The sequence below is a fragment of the Martes martes genome, assembly GCF_963455335.1.
Source record: "Martes martes genome assembly, chromosome: 10".
In the NCBI taxonomy this organism is placed as follows: domain Eukaryota; kingdom Metazoa; phylum Chordata; class Mammalia; order Carnivora; family Mustelidae; genus Martes; species Martes martes.
In genome coordinates, this window is record NC_137898.1 from 68648568 (window position 1) to 68671333 (window position 22766).

The 22766-nt window shown below is 40.5% G+C and overlaps 1 protein-coding gene across 11 annotated transcripts in view; it reads right to left on the reverse strand.

Annotated features, from left to right (window-relative positions):
- DLG2 (discs large MAGUK scaffold protein 2) overlaps window positions 1-22766 on the reverse strand; it is a gene marked incomplete at its 5' end in the record, with an annotated part of 887937 nt that overhangs the window by 187964 nt on the left and 677207 nt on the right. The window contains one exon of one of the 11 annotated variants that reach the window (XM_080815300.1): window positions 12737-12845. The exons of the other annotated variants lie outside the window; for them this stretch is intronic. Of the gene's footprint in view, window positions 1-12736; window positions 12846-22766 lie in introns of those variants that run through there. 11 annotated transcript variants of the gene reach the window in all.

The window sequence follows — 22766 nt, forward strand, 5'->3', positions numbered from 1 at the left end:
CACCCCGTCCTCTTTTCAAACTCACTCAAATTACTCATTCCTGTTAATCTACTATTAAATAATATTCTTGCCTCCAGGATAACGTCTCAATTCAGAAGGCCACGTATAAAAGCAATTCAGCATAGAACATGCTTCAGGTGAGAAATTTATAAAGGAACATTGTATCTATACCTCTGCGCCCCTTGGAAAGAGTACTCTTTCTTTGTGCATATATATGAATCTCTCTGTCCATGTATACTACTATGCCAAATGTATGCATCTATCATAAACATGCAACATGCATTTAAGGCCCAGAGAAGAACACAACACATTTATAAATAGAATGATCCCTGGCCCTTCAAATGTAGACCCGCTTAATTAAAACCAGAGCATGGTTTTATCTTTTAACATAATGGCTTATGGTTTTTAGGTTTAAATCTTTTAGTGTTGGTCCTTTGTTTCTTTTTTTTTTTTTTAAGATTATTTATTTATTTATTTGACAGACAGAGATTACAAGTAGGCAGAGAGGCAGGCAGAGAGAGAGGAGGAAGCAGGCTCCCTGCTGAGCAGAGAGCCCGATGCGGGGCTCGATCCCAGAACCCTGGGATCATGACCTGAGCCGAAGGCAGAGGCTTTAACCCACTGAGCCACCCAGGCGCCCCCGGTCCTTTGTTTCTTTTAACTTGTGAAGGCCCCACAAGTGTTTTTATGTCCTGAAACGGAAATAGTTGAAAAAAAAAAAAAAACAACCAAACTCGAAAATAAAGAAACAAAAAATTAATACCAAACAATGCAAAAAGCTTTCAGACATTTCCTAGTACCAGAATAGTGCTAAACAAAGTAAGCACTAAGGACATATTTTATGAATAACTGAATACAGGAATGAAAGAACAAATACTTGCAAATATGGGTTTCTTCATTAGGGCAAGCCAGTGGAGTGGCTTTCCAAGAGAAAGACAGTTCAAAACCAACCCTTGACCCAGATGGTGGAAAGAACTCTGTCTAGATGATAAAAACAAAAGACCCCAAACCTTACAGCTGTGCTTTAAATTCTTTGGGTTCTCAACCATTAGGGCAATGATGTACATTTTGGTGGGTACAGTATCCCATCTACCTAACCCAACCAGCTTACCCTGTTGAAGTCCGGAATTTACCTATGTATCTATATATCTAATCCATTGAAGATTAGAGATAAGCAGACATCCAGTTAACTTCTATACTGCCCCAAAGTCCTGCCAGTTACAGTTATTTATTCCATTACTGTGTTTTTCTCATGCCTGCGTTTGCTTTATGCATCACAAATGAAGTGGATATTTGTGGTGGTAGGTGATAAAGCCCCTGGGAGAAGGTAGAAGCAGGAGGAAAGGTCAACATTTACTGAGCTCTTGCTTATTTTTATGTCCTGTGCTGGATTCTGGACATACAAAAGGAAAAATAACATACTCCACTGAAGGGTCTATATGTGGATATTTAGTACTTATTATCGGACACCGTAATAGGTCTGGGTATACAGATTTCTTGTTTGTTAATTTATTTGTGTCAGAAACTACATGTATACCACAGGAGGAACCAATCCCTTTGGGCTCTCTCTCACGTACATATTCATGAAATTCTAAGTTTGTGTTGTCATAGATGAAGAAATTTTATTAAAAAAATAGAAAATCCCATCTGGTCTGTGAAACAGGTTTCTCTAGGGGATATCATGCATGTTGTTAGAAATTCATCTCATTGGATTGCTCTGGGTGGGTAACTAAGAATTTGGAGGGACAGATGGATTCCTTTCTCTTGTTAATATGTATATATATATATATCTCTCCAAAAATTTGAGAAAAAAATTTGGCAACATAAGTAAATTAATATTTCCAATAACAGTATACTACCAATGAGTGATTTGCTTAAAAACTTCTTACAACAATAGAAATGGGGATGACTTTTGTTTATCTTGGCTGCTTCAGCAAAGTTTTGGATCAAGGGCAAGAGCACTGACTAAATCCCTGGCAAAGACCCCTTCAGTCTTTCCATTCCATCCTTTTTAGAGGCACAATTTCCACTAGTACAAAGGGACCAAAAGAGTGCTCACAAGACTTTAACAGGGAAGGTGATGAAAGTCTCCTCAGAAGTTTTCTAAATTTATATGCAAAAAAGTTTCAGATAACCATAATTTAATTAAAAAATTTTAAATAGAAGGAAAGTGTTTTTCTTTATATTTTCCTTATCTCTATAATAACTAAATAGGTTTGGAACAATGCTATCTTACACTAATTAAGAATAGGACCTCACAACATGGCATTTCATGAATATTAAATGCAAATGTGTGAATTATCTAATTTCAATTAGGCTTTTGCATTCCTGGCTTTCTTATGAGCAAATACTGTGTTGTATATAGAACATGAATTAAGATTTTTTTTTTTTGGAATCATATGGAAATAAGAGAAATGAAGAGGAGCCCACTGCTTGAATCACACACCCTGATGTAGACCTTAGAGGTCTGTATCCACCCATTTATTTTTCAACTTTCTATCCAACATTATTGAGCCCTTCCTATGAGCCAGTCGATGGGAGGACAAAGAAAAATCTCAGTCCTTACTAATGAGCTCCTTCTGGTGATGGCAACCCACATACACAGATAATTATAAAACATGCCTAGAGCATTTGGGATATAGCAAGAAAATGAAACCCCCCACTGGTGGGGAGGGCAGGAAGAGAAACATCTTTTAGGAAGATGAAAAAAAAACAAACAAACAAACCATGAATAATGCTTATTTACTTATTGATTTGTTTTATCTGTATCCCTAGTCATTTTCTCCTTTATGATTCTGATAAAAATCATTTCATCTGGGAATATGTCAGTGTGTATCTGTAAAAGATAAGGACCTATTTTGGAAATCACCACAGTACCACTATAACCTCTAAAATATCACCAACAACTTTTCATCAAATATCCAGTTGGTATTCAAATCTCTGTCTCATGAATGTCATGAATTTTTTTTTTTACAGTTTGTTTGAATATGGATCCAACAAGGTTCAACTAATTATAATTAACTGATATGATCTGATCTTTAAGTGGCTCCCTGTCTTTTTTTTTCTTTCTTGTTTGTTGAAAAAGTCTGAATTTTATTTTATTTTTTATTTTTTTAAAGATTTATTTATTTGGGGGGGGCGGAAAGAGAGGAAGCATGAGCAGAAGGGGCAGAGGAGAGATAATCTCAAGCAGACTCCATGCTGAGCGTGCAGCCTGATGCAGGGCTTGATTCCAGGATCCTGAGATCCTGACCTGAGTGGAAACCAAGAGTCGGATGCTTAACCGACTGCGCCACTCAGGCGCCCCAAAGAAGTCTGAAATTTAAAGGAAGAGTCCAGGATAAGACAAAGAAGACGGGAGTAGGAAATTAAGTCCAGAAAAATAGGTTGTCAGGAGCAAGAAAACACTGCAAAGACACTGAGGCCTTCCTTGCTTTTCTTAAACGTGCAAACTTTGTGACCATTCTTATTTTGGAAACACTGCTCAGTATGCACCATCTCCTTATAATGTCCTTGTCTGTAGAGGCAGTAAATTCCTGCATCATCTTCAAGGCTCAGCTTTAGAAATTATTCCCCAACTTCTCAATCTCACATTGTCTTCATCTTCCCTTGAAGATTGTACTACCTGGTACCCATCAGTTAACCATGCTAGTTGCTGGGCACATAAGAATAAAAGAAATCAAATCCTTGCCCTCAAGGAACTCACTGAGATATTTTTGGAAGAAAGGAGGTGATGCCATACTCTGGCGCATAAATGTACATTTTCCTAAATAATTAAGTTATAGCAGGGACATGCTCATTGTTGTATAAGACATAAACTGGAAAGCAGAATTAAAAAGATTAGTTATAAAATCATTAATAGTCTTGTTCTTTCAGTTTCCATTTAAAGATGGAAAGCAAAACTTTGTCAACAGACTAAATGTTTAGGCTGTGTGCTTCTTCTAATGTTCCCACTCTATAGAAAGATTATAAGAAGAGGAATATTGAAAGATTAGATAATCAAATTATAATGAGTTTAGCTAGGGTTCACATTTCTACTTTTTATATTGCTATTGGAGCAATTGAAGCCAGTAGTATAAAAATGTATTACCCAGTCATATTTTAAAATGACAGCCTTGATTGTGGAAGACCCAGGAACATTCTTTCATGCACTTAAGGGCTGTCAATATTTCCTTAGGTTTGTTTTTGGCCCTTACAAGTAAAAAAACACATACTCATATTTACCATGCTAGCACCTAATACCAAGTCTTGGGTACAATGGGCAAGAATGGATCATGCATGGGCTTTCCAACACTTTCTGGCTATGTGATTCAAGCTTTATTTTCTCCTCTCTCCTCATAGTGCTATCATGAGAGGTAAACAAGATAATGTGGTAGCAGACAAATGGGGGATTTAGTTATACCGGTTAAATAAATAAATTGTACATTCTGCTCTTGTCCTTCCTGCCCTATCCAAATCCCTGACCATTTTTTTCCAGACAATCCCAAATAACATCTCCTTTATCACCCTTAAAAAAAAAAAAATCACACAGGGCTGTCTTAAACATCTTAGCACTAAATTATATGTTCTTTCTGTGTCTGAATGTTATTTTCAACTGTAACCAGAAGTTCTTAAAAAATAAGATGGGTCTCATACAGCAGTGATGTCAAAATATTTAACAACTAGCTGTGCCAGGCATTAACTCCTTACTGAAACTTCAGTTAATCGATGAGCTCCTTAGTTACTCCATCATGGAGATGTGTGAAAGCCCCATGAAAAGGACTGGAATGGGGAATGGTCTAAAGCAGTTGGGAGGGAGGCGCTCACAAGGCCCTGAGTTGAAGCTATTTATCAACAAGAATGGAAGTATTTCAATGGTTTAAAAACCAGGAATACCGTACACAGCCTGAATATCAGTACCTCTTTGGCAACCCCAATATGTCAGAAACTTGAAACACTTACTGATTGAGGTAAGAAATTCAGCAAAAACAAAACAAAACAAAACAAAAACCAGTTTCTCTCACTGTTTCTCTACTGGTACAATGAAATCTCAAAATGAAACAAAAAAGAGAGTTCATCTGGTTTGTGTTGTGGGGAAGTCAAGTCGTGTCATGGGGTAATGACATCTTTTGATACCTGGGTGACATGCATGTTTTTAAATCAACATTATCCATCATCCTTCCACTACTTTTAGTTGCTTCTTTCTCTGTACTGAAAAGCTGTCTAGTCTGAAGAGGAAGAAACCAGCACCCTGTGGAGCCATTCTGGAGTGGCTACTGCAGTCTTCTCTAACTCACGCACATTTTCTGAGTATGTCTTAACGTTCCTCACTGACACAGCTGGGTTAGTGTTGCCCATGACTGGCTGCAAGTTTTCTGAACAGATTTACTATACCAGAAGCAAATGGCCAGAGGAAATTACTTTGATTCTGTGTCCTGCCATTACTGAGTGTTCTTTGAAAAGAAGCTAGACCAGTGAATATTTAGGTGCAAGCTCGTTAGGTAGGCAGGTTGACAATACTGAGACAAGCGTCATGAGTTAAAAAAAAAAAAAAAAAAGTTTTATGATTACATTTGGATGCCAGAAAAATCATCAACAGTATGAGTATACTTCCTAAATAAAGTAATTAAGTCCTGTCACTTCTACGTTGCAAAGCTGGAAAACAATCCAAACACATCTAATTGAATTTGGATCCAGGAGTTTTAGTGGAAACTGTTCCCAAGCCCATCCACTACAATCTTATTCAGGAAACATTTTACTTCCTCAAGTAAATGGTGAGTATTGCCCAAGGCTGAAGAACTGAAGGATTGATAAATTATATAAACTGTGAATCACAACTTACCAAAGTCTAATTTTGCCATAAAGCATTGACATTTGGCTAACAAATGTTTTATTCTAGTCTATCTCATTCTCAGTGTGACATATATACAACTGGCAAACACATCTTTGTCAAAAGTATCCCTGTTTTTTAGCACCACAAATTTCATGACATCAAAAATCCAAATAAATTTGAGGCACTGGGTGAGTCACTAGCCTTCTTGAACTGATTCCATCAAAAGCAAAAAAGTGGGAAAAAAGATGACAATGGTATGGTCTACCTCTAAAGTACTGTAATTTTGAGCCAGAGGATGTAAATTTTAAGGTTCACATTGAACTGACCACATCTGTAGTCACACTGTAAAAAAAAAAGGACATTGACTTTAGTTTAGCTTAAAACCCAACTGCCATCATCCAACAGCAGGTTTTGGTGAAATGATACGTTAGGTTTTCTGCTAATTATACCACTGGGCAGATGGCTTCTGGCTGGTAATTTTTGCAATAGTGCCAATGTAAAGATAAGCAGAGAGCTGATCAATTACCTGGTTAGTTTTTGTTACTGCAGAGAGAGAGCTTTCTGTGTTTCTTATCCCTTGGCAAACTCCTACTCAACACGGAAGTCAACCTAAGGAAATGCACCATCCTGTGCATGGCCTTCTTTCCATTATGCTACATGTTAATTCTAGTGAACATTTGTAAATGATGTGTTGCATAAATCACAAGTTGAAGATAGCTTTTGAATGCTGGGCCAGCATCCACCATCACCACCATCCCCTCCCAATAGCAACAGGTGCCAGATTTTGTTTAGGAACTCATTAAAATTACAGGGAGGGTGTCTTTATTCTAAGCTCCAGAATATGGCTAGTGACGTGATTTTATGTTCATGGGTAATCCAGTCCTTTCAAAGTGAATTTAATGGGCCACTCGCAGGATCTCTTTCAGGCAAGATAAGACTAAGAAAACAAGTCGCCCAGGAGCCTTTGACAACTGTCCAAGGATCACCAAGGCATTTAGTCTTCGGGTGCAGCCAATACTGTAAGAGGCAGTATGACAAAACCAAAAGAAATGGATTTCTTGACAATCTCAGGAGCCAAAGGATCAGATATCTTAAAGTTGGCTTTACTGCTGTACTTTTAGGTTATGATTACCAACCCATTCCCTTTACTGAGCAAGTCAGTTCGAGTCATGGTTGTTTCTGTTACTTGTATTGGAGGGCAAGCTTACCTGTTCCTATGATGACATAGTGAGACTCACACTGTGTTCAAATTGTAGGCTCATGACTTCCTTTCCCTTGGATTATAAACCCCTTGAGTTCAAAGATCTTAATTTTTCATCTTTGTAATCTTAGCACCTAGCAGAACATCTGGCACTAGTCTATGCCTACTAAATGAGTAATAAGAGACAAAAACAAACAAACAAAACAACACCTCAACAAGTAAAAAAAAATAAGCTTACCTGGATTATTCAGACTGGAAAACATCTCTTTCCCAAATATTTTGAATATTTTTTTTTATATTTGACTTGGCTTATCCATAGAGTTAGATATCTTCCATAATCCATCTATCACCCTTTCCCACTTTAATCCAATTCCCTAAAAATATTTTTTCTCCTTTTTCTTCTTAATTGTATAAACAATGCATGCTCATTACAAAGTTCCAAAAGATACATAAAACATTAAAAAAGGAGGTAAAAAATCAATGGCATTATCACTACCCACGTTGGACATTGCCAGGAGTTGTCAATGTAGAGGCTAAATGATAAATTTTTTGTCCTGTTTTTGTTGGTGTTTTATCTCCCTGAACCATTCCTACTACCACCTCTGCTGGGCAAAATAAATTATGGTGTACACCTCGGTTGTCACAGAGTCATCAGCTTAACTGCTATATTCTCTTTTCTTTTTCTTCTTGGGATTTTACTTATTTATTTGAGAGAGAAGAAAAGAAAGAGAGAGAGAGAGCATGGTGGGGTCAGAGGGAGACCGACAAGAGGACTCTGCACTGAGTGCGGAGCCCAACGTGGGGCCTGATCCCACGACCCTGAGATTATGACCTCAGCTGAAATCGAGAGTTGGATGCTCAAATGACTGAGTCACCCAAGTGTCCCTAAATGTTTTACTTTCAGATTGAGTCAACATTTACTGTAGTCACACTATCTGTAAAATATTTGCTTTGCCAGATGTTTCCACATGGCTGAGGGAATAGCTGTTTATTGGGATATGAATTTTCTCACTTACAGCTTCCCAACAGCCTTGAGACAGGAATTACTATACTTGCTTTACAGATAAGGAAAGCAAGGTTGTAAGATTCGGTAGTAAGGAATACTTCCCAAGATGTACTCTGCCTCGCCATCTAGAAACTACTTTAGGAAGAGTAACAAAAACAAAACCAAGAACTACTCTTCATTGCATAACAGCTTCTACTGCATTAAAAAGAAAACAACAACAACAACAACCCTAAATCATCAAAGATTCATAATAATTAGAGATTTTGCTACCTGGGACTCCTGGCTGTTAGTTCTTCTTAGGAGGGTCTTAGTATCCAACAGAAGATGAAAAGGAGCCTTTGGGAGCATGAGGCCTGGATAGCAGAAGGGGCCGTACAAAGCCATTCCATGCCACTGCTGCTTTTCATAGCCTGTAAGGCCATGTCCCACATGGATGCTTCAGGCAGCCTTCCACTAGTCCATACCACAAAGGGTTACAACCACAATTTGAAACTAGAGATAAGAAAAGGGCACCTGAAATTAACAACAGTCTCTCTGAGCAACTGTATTTTCAAATGGCATAAGAAGATAAACAGCAAAGAGTTTTACTCCAGCTGACCCTCCAGTCACCTTCCAAAGTCAGTCTATGCCTCTGAACTGGAAGGAAGACCAATGTGTAGCCTCGATGGATCATAATGCTCTCAGTTCCAAAATGGAACCTAAAAAGCTTTTAGTCTGAGATCTTCATAGCTTTGGCCACTTTCTTGTTCAAGTGATTTCTGTTGGCTTAATGGGGGAAAAGGTCAAAAAAAAGCAAAAACAAACAAAAGCCCCACAACACCAACCCACTGGAATTTTAGCTTCACTATTCTGCAATATAAGCAAATATTCTTCAGCACAGGGTAGGGCGGTCCCTAATACTTTTGGAGCCCAGAGCAAGAACACAAGTAGAGGTCCCCAGACCTGGACCAGCCCCTCTTCTTTGCCATTGTTTCTTCTTGCACCACAAACGGACTTCCATGTCAATGTGTGAACATCCCAACTCATGAATCCAAGCTCTGCTCAACAAATTCCCATCCCTTAACCTCATCCCCCACTCCCAGGCACATAGCAGCCTACTGGTTCTCCTTCACATCCAGGGGTGGGCACAGTATACAATTCCTGGAAGTGGACTCAGGGTTGTTTGGGGAAGAAATTCTGGGGCTCTATTTATCCAGCATATGGTCTAGAGAGCAAGATCCAAATGGGCCCACCTCTTGGCAAACAGACTCCTCTAAAATCAGAGGTTGTAGACGAAGGCTGCCCAGGTCAAAGGGCAGTAATGTTTCAGGGTAACCTTTAGACCTTATCTTGAATTTAGTAAATTTATAATCTTTTAAATTTTTATATCTTTTTATAGTAAGTTTTATATTTTGGTGCAAATTATAAAGAGAGCTCAGGGAAATGTGATCTTGATTGGCATAGACCAAATATGAGAGCAAAAGAAAAGGAAATTTTCAATATTATTTTTTTACACCCCCTGAACTGATAGACGTTAATTAAATATGTGGGTAGAATAATCAAAGCAGAATATAGGGTCAAATTTTCAAAATGGAAACATGCAGAGCCGGGCAAATCCTATTGGATAATTTCAGTGTATTATAGTTGCAGTATAGATTCTAGTCAGGCAGGCCTGAGTTCAAATTCTGGTATTGCCATGCCCCAATTTAAGTTAATAGTATTTAAACGAGATTTTCTCTAATCTCATTTTCTTATTTGGTAATGGGAAGCAAAGGAGACCCTACCTAGTAGGAGAGTGATGAGGACTAAATGAGAAAATAAAGGTTAAGACATTGAGTATTCTGCATGGGACTTAATAAATGATATTTATTATAATAATCAGGTACTTAATGCAGTGCTAAGGCCGGAATTACGACCTAATCATTCTTGAGCAAAAAACTTAGAAGGCTAGAATATTATTTGACATCAGTTTGCTTCCATGCTCCCCATTTGAAACCAAGTTTGTTCTTTGAATAACGTAAGGACTTTGGATGCCATTCTGAGAATTAATTAAAAGTACACTGAAAGGTGATAACACCATCTTTACTAGGTTTCCAAAACAAAAACAAAAACAGATTATCTAGCTATAAGAACTCTATCTTACGAACAAGAAAAATTTTTTATAACCTTCCTATTTACTGTGTACAGTTCTTTCAAAACCAACATCAAACTTTGTTAACATATTTTGTGAAATTCAACACGTAACAAGAACAACTACCTTTTACTGGGTCCCCTTTGTGCCACACAGGGTACCAGGCACTTTATATACAACATCTCCCTGGAGTCACCTTCCTAACTCTCCCCTCCCCCATTTGTCAGATAAGGAGAGTGTGGTGTGGACCATGGCCACACAAAGCCCCTGCCCTTTTCCATTCCCATGCAGCGGAAGCCAGGCTCTGAAGAGCTCCTTTAGACCTCTCCCCCTTTCACCCTTCCCAACCTCTCTCAAAGAAAATGATATATGTCACACAGGCAAAATGTTAATGCCTCTTTGGCTTTTAATCCTTTGTTGAGAGACGTATTTTCATGTGTATGTGCTTTCTCAGAAGGTTCTTGTCACAGTTCATGTTTGTCTTGCTGCAGATTTAATTGAGAATAACTCATGCTAAATTTTCTTTTGTTGCTATAAATAGATCTTATTCTTGGTGGGTGGAGAAGATGAAAAAACTGCCACCAAATAAGAAGAAACTCAGTTTACTGAGATCCGTACACTGGTTTATTTCTCGATATACCCACGCTGGATCAAAACCCAGATACTGCCACAAAATAAACCATGGGCTCTGGTGTGCGATTTTAAAAAATGTGGCACAATAAAATCCAATGTATGATACCTCGCAAAAGTATTTTACAACTAGATTGTTCTTGACATTAAAATATATTAACATTTTCAGGAACCTTCAACTGTGTGTCCCGAGCTTTACAAAGCCCCACAGACTGGTCAGACCTTCAGATGCAGATGTTTGTTTATACCTGCAAGGATCTGCTGAATTTGCTACCTTAATCATTAGTGCTGGAGCCCAGAGGCTTTGAGCTGAACATAAGACGAAAAGACATTTTACAGACCCCATGTGGGGCAGCCCTTTGGAGATTAGAAACCAAGTCTCAGGTTACACACCCCTAAGTGCCAACCACAATACATCACTCCTCTGGTCTTTTAAACAGAACTTCTTCAGAGAAATGGAAAATATGGAAAAGCTATTTATGGACAAAAGAAATATGCCTGAAAAATGTGTTCCTGCCAAAAGATATATTCCACATTCCAAATCTGCCAAGTTTTGGTGCAATCAGAAAGTATACTAGGAAAGGAGAAATAACTTTATCGGAAGCATAGCGGTGCTGATGACCACAATTTTTTATCAGGAAAAAGCAAGAGCAAGCTAAGCCCCTGGTGAAAAATAAATGCATCATTCTTTTCAAAGAGATGCTGAAACAAGTTGTTTCCTGGAGGATAAAGAGGATGTTCTTGTCGGATCTACAGATTCTACATGCCAAGAGAAAGTGCAATTATGCGTAAAGTAAACACTTCGGACAGACAAACATGTATGGGTTTGGGACAGTGGCTCCTTGCTGGGGAAATAAAGCAAATGTCAACAAGCCAGACACACTTAAACATTCAGAAAAATGTCTTGCTATTCCTCTCCATATATAATATGCCATATGACACCACAGTTAAATCTGTTAGTGCAAAAAAAAAAAAAAAAAAAAAAGAAAGAAAAAGAAAAAAAAAAGTACGTCAAGCTGTTGGTTTCCATGAGATTTGGACAGAGGCAAAAGAACATAGCAGAAAGGAGTCCGGGAAGGTACAGCTCTCGCTTCTCTCCTTCGGAGGAGGAAATGACTTCCTACGGCTACCTGACCAGGAGTTAGCACTCACCCTGCCCCTCGCCAGGACCCAGAATGAGGACCTGGAGCATACCCAGTGAGGATCAAAACGCAGCTTCAGGTAATTCTTAAGGGGAATAGGAAACTAGAGAAAACAATTACAAGTTACGCAAATTCAACAGTCATGCCGTGTGCATTTGTTTGTCCTACGGGTGTGTTGTACCGCTCATTCCACACGAACCAGGCTTTTCTTTCACTCCCTTTTCACATCATCAACAGGCATGCCAAATGCAAATCTCCTCCGGATCCTGATCCCATCCCAGCAAAACGCAGGGACTACCACCACACCGAGTTTCACAATCATCTCCACAAGGACAATTATTCACAGCCCCTCGGTTCTGTTCACACAAAAGACTGCAATTTGAATCTTGCCTTGCACAGGTTCAGCTCTGCTGGAGCTGGTTACCAGGCAAACCGTCTGTTTTAAGATTTACCGATTGCTGGGGAGAGTAAGCTGGGGGTGGGGATGGTCAAACCACCCTGTACGTACCTCCTTTTGGCAGCTAAGAAAAACAATTTTCGTGACAAAGAGACTTGCTCTTTTCAAAGCTCCTCCAACAAATGAAACTGACAGAATGAAACCTGAGAAACTTTAGCAACCAAAGAAAGCAGCCTTCCAAGGATCAAGGTGAATAATTGATTTGTCGGGTTTTGTTTCATCTTTTAAGCTATTTTGCTCATTAAAGGGAACTGTGGAATTTGTCAGAAGCCCAAACACTGACACACACTTCTGACAGCAAGTGCATACTCCAAACTACACATTCATTTGCCAAGCTTATTCAACGACAACGATTAGCTGCAAAGCCAGGGAACTTACCGAGCACAAAATTATTGGAACAAAGCAGGGAGGAGGCAGGAGGCACCACAGGCAGCTCCTCCGTCTCCTTGGTGCCAGGTTCTCCTGTCTGCCGTCCGGTTCACACTTGCCTTTATAACTAAGACTCCAACGGAACTCACTAGCGAAACCTGATGAATTATAAAACAGCCCCTCCTAGACTCTTATATTTTATATCACAGGGGGTGACCATGTAGCCGTCTCGTTCCCTGGGTACATAGACTTCCTTGTAACTCATCCTGATAAATATATCAGCTTTAGGAGCAGTGACAGTAATTGGTGCCGGGGATGTACCAGCATTAACCAATAAGACGCTTTCCCACCATCACTACTGCACCCCCAACCTCCACTCGCCTTCCCCCACACCTTGTTAAGGTGGATCCACCCAACCCAGTGGGGGGTCGGCAAGGATGGCAAAATGCAAAAAGCCCCTGCATCTCAAATGTATGCCTAGCGGGCCACAGTACTCAGGGTTAATTCTCATCACAGTTCTGTAAAGATCAGCCTTCATGTTTGCAGAGCACGTCACAGTGTACCAGACACTTCCGCTCTCTCTGAGCCTCTCAGGAACCAGGAGAGGTGTAGCGCTACGGTATAAATGAGCCGCCAGGGCTCAGTTAAGGGACTTTGCTGGTTGTTCACCAAAATTCAGGGGTTTCAAGGAACCCTGGCCATGAGGGAGTTCAACCTGCTCACTGCGCAGATGGGGAATCCATGGCAAGAAAGATAAAGGGACTTGCCCAGATCCCACAGTTTCCAAATGTGATTTGAGCCTGAACCCCAACCCAAGTCTTCTGATGTCAAAAACAGTGTTGTTCTACCCTACTATGCTACCTCTAGAGCATGGCAGCCCTGGATATGAGAAGAGATGTAGAAATCAGTAACAGTATCATTGACTGACCCCAAATCATTATTAGGCTATGGGGAGGAGCAGAGCAGTGCCTGAGCTCTTTGCTTCCTCGCTGACAAGGTCAGTAACGTTTCTTTGTATTCACTGAATATCAGCGCTGGAAAACATGTTTTTGATAATACGAAGAGCTACTGCTGAGCCCTTCTTACGTGTCAGGCAGTGTTCTAGGTGCTTAGACTCATTTAATCTTCAAAACATCCCGATGAGGTAGGTATTAGCTATTGTGAACAACATATGGCAGATGAGAAAACTGACATTCAGAGAGGTGAACAAATCCGAGCGGGATCCCAGCTGCTCAGTGGCGGGGCTGGAACCGACTCCAGGCAAGCTGCTTGCAGAGCCCACACTGTTAAACGTATCACCCCTTCCCAAGCAGTGTTTCCTTCTTAACTCTCAGAGGCAGATGAGCACTGGGAGCAGCTTTATTTACTATGGCCATCCGTAGAAATCAGAAAAAGATCTTTGGTTTTGGGACCAAATGGACTTGTGTTTAAACCGTGGTTTTGCCACTAATTCATTGCAAAATGGGTTGCTTTATTTATAAAATGGGTTTGCTAATTCTCACCTTGTGAGATGAAGTAAATCATATCAAGAAAGTACAGCGCCTGACTTACAGTACATAACCCTAAACCGCTATTTTTCTTAGCATACTTCTTTTTGGAAAATGGATTTCTGCCTCACTTTCCCTTTATACTGTCTCTTAAAATGTCAACTGGTGTTTGCCAAGGAGTCTTCCCATCTGCCTGCCTGTGAAGAAGGGGCAACAGCCTCCGAGACGTCCATCATCTAGACGGCAGAATGTCACCAGGAATACCGGGCTCTCTGCCGGAGAACAGCAGGCCCGGGGCTCTGCTCGCGGTTGCCTGTTCAGCTCAGTAGCATCTCTCTACTCCACCTCCACCGTTAGTCAAATGAATTCACCAGCCCAGGAAAGCATATTTTCAGTCGTTTGCTGTCCACAGTGAGACCAACTGGGCTAACGTCACCTATTTCAAACAAGTACCTGTCACAAAATTCACCATGACAGTGAATTTCTGCACACGGCTATACCTCTACTGCCATTAAGTCAAGGTACGCCAGGCAAGGAGACAGGTTATCTTCTTCTCAAAGCTTCCACTGCAAACTCCTGCCCTAATATACCCTAGCATTTGGCCACCTGTGAGCTCTCAGTCTGATAAAGTCATCCACCCATTTAAGAATCTGCCATCAGGGGCGCCTGGGTGGCTTGGTGGGTTAAGCCTCTGCCTTCAGCTCAGGTCATGATCTCAGGGTCCTGGGATGGAGCCCCACGTCAGGCTCTCTGCTCAGCGGGGGGCCTGCTTCTCTTCCTCTCTCTCTCTCTGCCTGCCTCTCTGCCTACTTGTGATCTCTGTCAAATAAATAAAATCTTAAAAAAAAAAAAAAAAGAATCTGCCATCTTCAACGTATGCAATCAACACTCCTTGAGCAACATCAGCGGTAGCCCTCTATGGGACAAGGTAATGTTACAACGTTCCAGGCTATGCAGACTTAAACAGGAGAGATTTTCCTAGCTCTCTCTCTAGAGAATGACTCAAGGGCCAACTTAATTTGTTCACATATAGACTCTCCCCCCCCCGTTTATTTTTCCCTATATGCATCTTACTAGGAGGTCTGGAATATGCATGGATGAGGTGCCCCCCTCTTTCATGACCATACTTAATACCAGGCACTATAGGAACAGAGGTATGCAACATAATTGGGGGTTTGGAGAGAGGGACTTGAGTTTCTAAATGGTTAGAAAGGCCAAGGGTAAACACCGTGTATAGCAAAGAATAAATAAGTGATAACTATGCTTACAAGGTAAATGGTTATTTCCTATATGTTGATATGTCAGTTATCCACCCTATGGCCTGATGAGGCTTGTTCTATTCTAAATCTTTCCATGACTTCGTCTGCCATCATGCCCCAAAGTTCCTGCTAGAGCTATTTCTTTGTATATATCCCTGTACTGCCTGGCTATTCTGCCATGACACACCCTGTGGAAAATTTATATAGATGAGTGTTATAGTTTTTACATTATAACATACTGCTCTGTTCCCATATCAAGGATAATCCTTACATATATTCTTTTTAAAAAGATTTTATTTACCTGAGAGAGAGAGAGAGAGAGAGTGAGCAGAGAGAGGCAGGAGGCCCAGAGGGAGAAGCAGACTCCCTGCTGAGTGGGGAGCTGGGCGCAGGCCTCTAACCCAGGACCCTGGGATCATGACCTAAGCTGAATGCAGATGCCTAACCAACTGAGCCACCCAGGTACCCTCTGAAGACATGTCTTCTGTCATAATTATTCCCTCATGCTACCAGTTTCTCCGAGACCTAACAAACCATGTGGAGCCTTGAGACTATACCAGTACTTGGCTGACATTAGTCAAAGTTGTAATATTTATTGAGCAAAATTCATCATGACAGTGATGGGCTAGCAAGGTGTTAAACTTTATTACTTATCTCACTTAACCCTCACAGCATTTTCAAATGGGTTATACTGTTATCCCTACTTTGTAGATGAGGACACTGTGGCTGGGGAGGTTAGATGATTTGATAAATGGCACAGTCAGAATAATGACCAGCCCAAGACTGCAGAGCCTGCTGTCGGAACTGTTACAACTACTGACTTTAAGAAATTGAGGTAGCAGAGAACACAAAATAGAAGTGTCTGTTTATATCGTTTTTACTTCCTCTTATCCTGTTCTCTCCTTAACTGACTTACTTTACCCCCAAATCCCACCAGAATTGCTTTTATTAGGTAAGTAATGACCTGCACACTAACAAAACCAATGGCCAGATAGTCCCATGTACTCAATCTCTTCCCAGCCCTTTGGCACAATTCGTTACAACTTCCCAGAATCAACTCCTGTCCTAACTTGGTACCTGAGACCCCCTCTCACCCCTTCTGACCTCCCCAACCCATCCTTCTCTAAGTCTCTCCTGCTGGGTCCTTCTCCCTTCTTCTAAAATTTATATAGCGCCCAAGGGCTCATGATTAGACCTCCTTAGCTGCACTCACTTGCTAAACTGTAACAGCCAGTCAAGGCTTCAATGCCCCCTACAGAGTACCTACCGCTAATCACAAACTGCCCTGAACTCCAAATTTTTACACCGAGTTGCATACCACATTTAAGGATCTCCACTTGACCATCTGATAGGCTTTTCATATTTAAAATGTCCAAAACCAAACTGTGGTTACTTCTCCCAAACCTGGTGTACCCTTAATATATTTCAATAAACGGCATAATCATTCACCGAGGTGCTCTGGTCCCAAACCTGGCAGTCGTTCTGGACTCTTTTTATCTTCTATCCCACATCTTCTTCATCAGCAAATGCTGTTATTCTGTCTTCCAAATATATCACAGATCTTTCCTCTTATCCCCAGTCTATACCACTCCTAGCTCTCACATGGATCTCTGCACTCACCTCCTACTGGTTTTTTTACCTGACTCTTGCCTTTTTACAAATTACTGTCCACACAGCAGCCAAAGTGATTCTTTTAAAACAAAAATCAGACCCCCCATATTCTCACTCACTTCCCTTCACTGTCTCCCTTTTCACTGAGAACCAGCCCCTGCACTGCAGTCAGGAACCTTCACACAGGTCTCCTCAAAGAAGTCTTCTGATATCCTACAGAGAAGGGCATCTTCCGTTCCCCTGTTACTTGCTCCTCCCTTATTGGACTTTATTTGTATTTAGAGTACTTACCTCTACTTCAGTGTATGTTATATATTTACTTGTTTATTTCATTAACATTTATCCACCCCCCGCTAGAATGTAAGCCCCATGAGGTCGAGGGCCTTGTCTATTTTATTCAAGGCTAAATCTCTAGCACAGAATAGGGCGTGCCACATAACAGGTATTTAAAATATTAAGTGGATCCATTCAAAGTCCTATCTTCACTATTTCTTAGTTACATATCCTTCTGTAAATTGCTTCTTGTCCCTAAATCATAAATTCCTCAGTTATAAACTTTTTTAGAAAAAACAGACACAAGGTGCCTGGGTGGCTCAGTGGATTGAGGCCTCTGCCTTCAGCTCAGGTCATGATCCCAGCGTCCTGGGATAGAGCCCTGCGTCTGGGCTCCCTGCTCAGCAGGGAGCCTGCTTCTCCCTCTCCCTCTGCCTGCCGCTCTGCCTACTTGTTCTATCTCTGGCAAATAAATAAATAAAATCTTAAAAAAAAACCACCAAAAAAACAACAAAAAAAGCAAAACAAAAGAAACCACACATTTACTTTGCTCTGGTACTTTACAAAGCTTTCAGTCTCTCCTGTGAATGGCTTTGATACAATTCCATGAGATTGGTCAGCGCTATCAGTTAACTTTTATCCCCCCAAAACTCGTATGTTGGAGTCCTAATGCCCCAATACCTCAGATCATGACGTTATTTGGAAGACAGATTGTGTCAGATATAATAAGAAGTCATCCTACTGGAGTAGAGTGGGTCTCTAGTCCAGTAAGGCTAATAGCCTTATAAAAGGGAGAAATTTAGACACAAGTATGTGCACAGTAAGAACACTAAAGAATGCTGAAAGCCCAGGCACTCCAGAAGCTAGGAGAGAGGCCAGAGACAGATCCTCCTCTAGCACCTGCAGTGGGAGCACGGCCCTGCTGACTCTTGATTTCAGACTTCTGGGATCCAGAACCATGAGACAATACATTTCTGATGTGGTAAGCCACCTAGACGGTAATACTTTGTTATAGCAGCCCTAGGAAATTAATACAGTCAGTCAGATATAACCCTCATCTGACACGGGAGGAAATCCCAGGTCAGGAAAGCGGAGTAACCTGCTCCAAGTATCACAGTGAGGAATTCGTAGGGCCTGAACTTATATCAGGATGTGCATGACTTCAAACCTAGGCACAGCAGAGGCAATGGTCCCTAGAGGCTGGTCCCTGACCCTCTGGGGCAGAATGAGAGAAGCAAGCTGGGTGTGCTGGTTTTCACCAAGCTAAAATGACCTTCCTTTATTAAAAGATTCTGTCCTTCCTACTGTGTTTTTTCTTTTTGCTATTCCCTATTAAGTTGTTTTTGTATTTCTGAAATGATGGTGAGAATAGATCTTAGTTTTTCAATCCCGTTTGCTTTTTTTTTTTTTTCCATGTTCTTCATTTTATTGGCAAGGTAAGCTGGCAGTTTTGTTGGCCTATAAAAGTTTGTTCTGAAATGTTTCTGGTCTGTGAATTATAAAAGTCTGGGGACAACGGTTCTAATGCTGTCCCCTTTTAACGAGTAAGAAAGCCTTTCACATGTAGCAACATTTGGTGGTGGGATGAAAGCTTTTCTCTCCATCAACAGAAAAGACCCCTCCCTGCTCTGATAAAAAGTCTGTGCTAATGGTCACACTCTCTCACTTTATTACTGATAAATTAATTTGGTATAATCCCATGTGACAAATTTATATAACTGAATTTAGCAATATTAATTTATAACTGAAATTAAAATAATTCTTTTTCTTAATCTTTTTTTTTTTAAGATTTTATTTATTTATTTGACAGAGAGAGAGATCACAAGTAGGCAGGGAGGCAGGCAGAGAGAGAGGGGGAAGCAGGTTCCCTGCTGAGCAGACAGCCCGATGAGGGGCTCGATCCCAGGACCCTGGGATCATGACCTGAGCTGAAGGCAGAGGCTTTAACCCACTGAGCCACCAGGCACCGCTTTTTCTTAGTCTTCTTGCCCTTGTTCTTTCTGCTTTCTTATTGAGCACTTCTAATTTCAGTAAAATTCTTGACTTGCTTTTGCTTTGACCCATTTTCTTTGGGTTCAGGACCTATGGATTTGTCCAAACATCTGAGGATTAAATGAGATCACCTCTGTTCAGTATAACATTGCAAAAGCTCTCAGTAATGCTAGCTCCTTTTAAAGGAAGAGGTAAAGAGGGAAATAGCTTTATGACCGACCACAGGAGATTTAAAGCAACTGGATGACTCTGGAGGAATAGCCCTGGAGAGTATTAATGAACTTTATCCTTTTGCTGAACCTGCTGTGATCCAACAGACAGCTTATAAAAATTGTGGTAGTCCATTTTTATGAATTCATGCTCATGAATATGTGTGGGTTTATATACGTGCACCTACATGAACATATATATGCTTATACATATATATAAATTGACTTATATTGATACATCAGATGCATTTTAATATAAATTTGATTGATTTAAGTCTCTGCATCCTCCTTAGTTTCTGAGAAACCCAGAAGGAAAAAGCCTTCATACACAATGAAAGGATTGCTTTCTTTGTTTTTCCATTATCGAGTCCCCTGTAATCTAATTTATATCCGCTATTTTGTCCTAGCCTAGGAGATTTGGTAAAGACACACTTCAACCCATTTCTTTGCCAAAGTTATGTCAGACTCCAAATCAATGAAGAAGGAATTCCTTCATTCCATGAGTATTAATGGAGGGCCCGGTATGTTGCAGGCACTGTACAATTACGTTGGATGCCAGAAGAACAATACAATCAGGGTCAGATTTTCTGCTCCCTGGACTCCCATTCTAGGGAGTAATGAGCAGGTAACAGCTAACTACACAGCATATAGCTTATTTTATTAGGTCTTTCACTAAAGTTCTACAGATGCCTAGACAAAAGGCATCTAATTTAGTTTTGTGGGGGTGGGGGCAGTAAAGTCAGAAAGGCTTCCTGGAAGAGGTGATGTCTGAGCTGAATCTTGATGGGTAACTAGGAGATATCCAATTAAGGACATTCCACTCAGAGTAAGAAGCATGTGATACACAAAGGTCCTGGGTGGAAGTGGGGGCAAGAAGCTGATCATGGATCTCTGGAGGAGTGGAATTTTATCCACTTGCCACTCACTAACCTAAGAACACATAACGGGAAAGTGACTGACTTCAGAGATTAGGAATGCCAAAGAATGAAGGTTCCTTTTTCATGAACTTCTTCAATGCAATGATGGCTAAAGTGGAAAATGTCATGCTTTATAGTTAGACAGTCCTGATTCATTCAAGCTGACCTTTGCAAGTTGCTTAACTTCTCCACATTGATTCTTGGTTCATCATCTATAAAATGGGGAGAGCAGAACCTATTTCATAGATCTGTTATTATGAGATTAAAAATATAAAATGTCTTGCCACCTACTTGCCACAAAATAGACATTAGAGTAAATCTTAATTCATAGCTTAAAAACACTTATATCATTGTGAATAAGAACCTACATCACTCAGGGCTCCTGGGTGGCTCAGTGGGTTAGAGCCTCTTCAGCTCAGGTCATGATCCCAGGGTCCTGGGATCGAGCCCTGCATCGGGCTCTCTGCTCAGCAGGGAGCCTACTTCCCCCTTTCTCTCTCTGCCTGCCTCTCTGCCTACTTGTGATCTCTGTCTGTCAAATAAATAAATAAAATCTTAAAAAAAAAAAAAAAGAACCTACATCACTCATACCAACTCTTGTTTTCCACTGGGATACTTTTTACTTCCTCCTAGACCAGATGTCTTAAAAGTTTGGTTGCTGACACCATCGTTTAAAATTTTTTGAGTGCATAACCTTCATTATCTGAATACTTAGATATTTAAAAGTTGTAGGATGTACAACCATTGTGCTATGGCACAGTACGTACATTATAAAACCTACATGAGAATAGAAATTTAAAGGCTGAGATGAAAAATTTATATAAAGAGAAGGGCTGTCATCTTGAATACTCTTGGGATGTATATACACACTTTGAAGAAGATTAAGAGCTCCTGGAGAAAAAAGATCCAATCTCATTTTTCACAGAGTACCTCACAGCACAGACCAAGTACTAAAGACACATCTAGAAGTTGAAGAGGCAACACTAGAGCATTAGGAAGAAAAGACCAGAAAACAAAAACCCAAAAACGGTGTGACCTACTAGTGCCACTATCTGTCCAAACCAGTTTTTATATTTTTAATTTTAATATATATTTTAATAACAGTAAAAGTTTAATATAGCAGAAATGGTAGGCAACCAAACGTAACTGTCTCCCTTTCCAAATGTCCATGACAAATAGAGAGTAAACAGATTCCTTTTTTTTAAGGGGTCAATAGAAATAATGACTAGCTGCGACCACTTACAAGAGGCAGATACTACGCCAATCCCTTTAGATCTGTTTTCTTATTTTGCCCTTACAATGATCAGGGCACCACACTGCATCTCTCTAGAGGGTAAAAAACATATTTTAGTGTACATTGGGAGTCTGCAAACCATGGCCTGCAGACCAAATCTGGCCCACTGTCTGGTTTTGTACACTCTATAAGCCAAGAATGGTTTTCACATTTTAATTGGCTGAAAAAAAAAAATCAAGGGAAGAATAATGCTTTGAGGCACATGAAATTATACAGTATTCAAATTTCAGGGCCCATAAATAAAGTTTTATTGGAACATAGCCATACCCATTCCTATATGTACTACATGTGGCTGCTTTTACATGACAAAAGCAGAGTTGATTAGATGCAATAGAGACCGTATGGCCCAGAAAACCTAAAATATTTAGTATCTGGCCCTTTACATGTTTGTAATACGCTGACCCCCTAGTGCATATGAATGAGCCACCTGCAACAGCTTGCATGGCTGTCCAGATAACAGTCCTCTATGGAAATGGAGGCCCAGACAGAATAAGTCACTTGCCCCTGCAATGAAGAAATGGCAGAACCAGAGGCTTCTAGGGCATATTTTTAAGGCTGAAATATGTCCATAATCCTTCCTAGAGTTCAGGCCTTTTCTCTCTGATGATCTGGCTATATGAGTGAGCCAGCCACCACCAACAGAACTTCCCCCACTGTCCACTGTCCTCTCCATGCTCTCATGCCTAGATTTTACTATACTGATGGCTAAGGACAGGGTAGAGTGGGGAACGGGTCAATGGAACAAAAGCACAATTCACTCCCTTATAACTACCTCCTTGAGTCTCTCAAATATACACTTGGTCCCCAAGGATGAGATTTTGCCATCTCTGGCTGAGCTGAAAGTGATGAAAAGGGCATGTGATGGAAAGCTGGAAACCTCATTACTGGCTCTTTGCCTACAGAAACTCAGCCAGCTTATCTTCTTTCCCAAGGAACTTGCAACTTACACTGGCTCAGCTGGTTCTTTCCAGGTGCCTATAACAAACGGCTCTGCCCA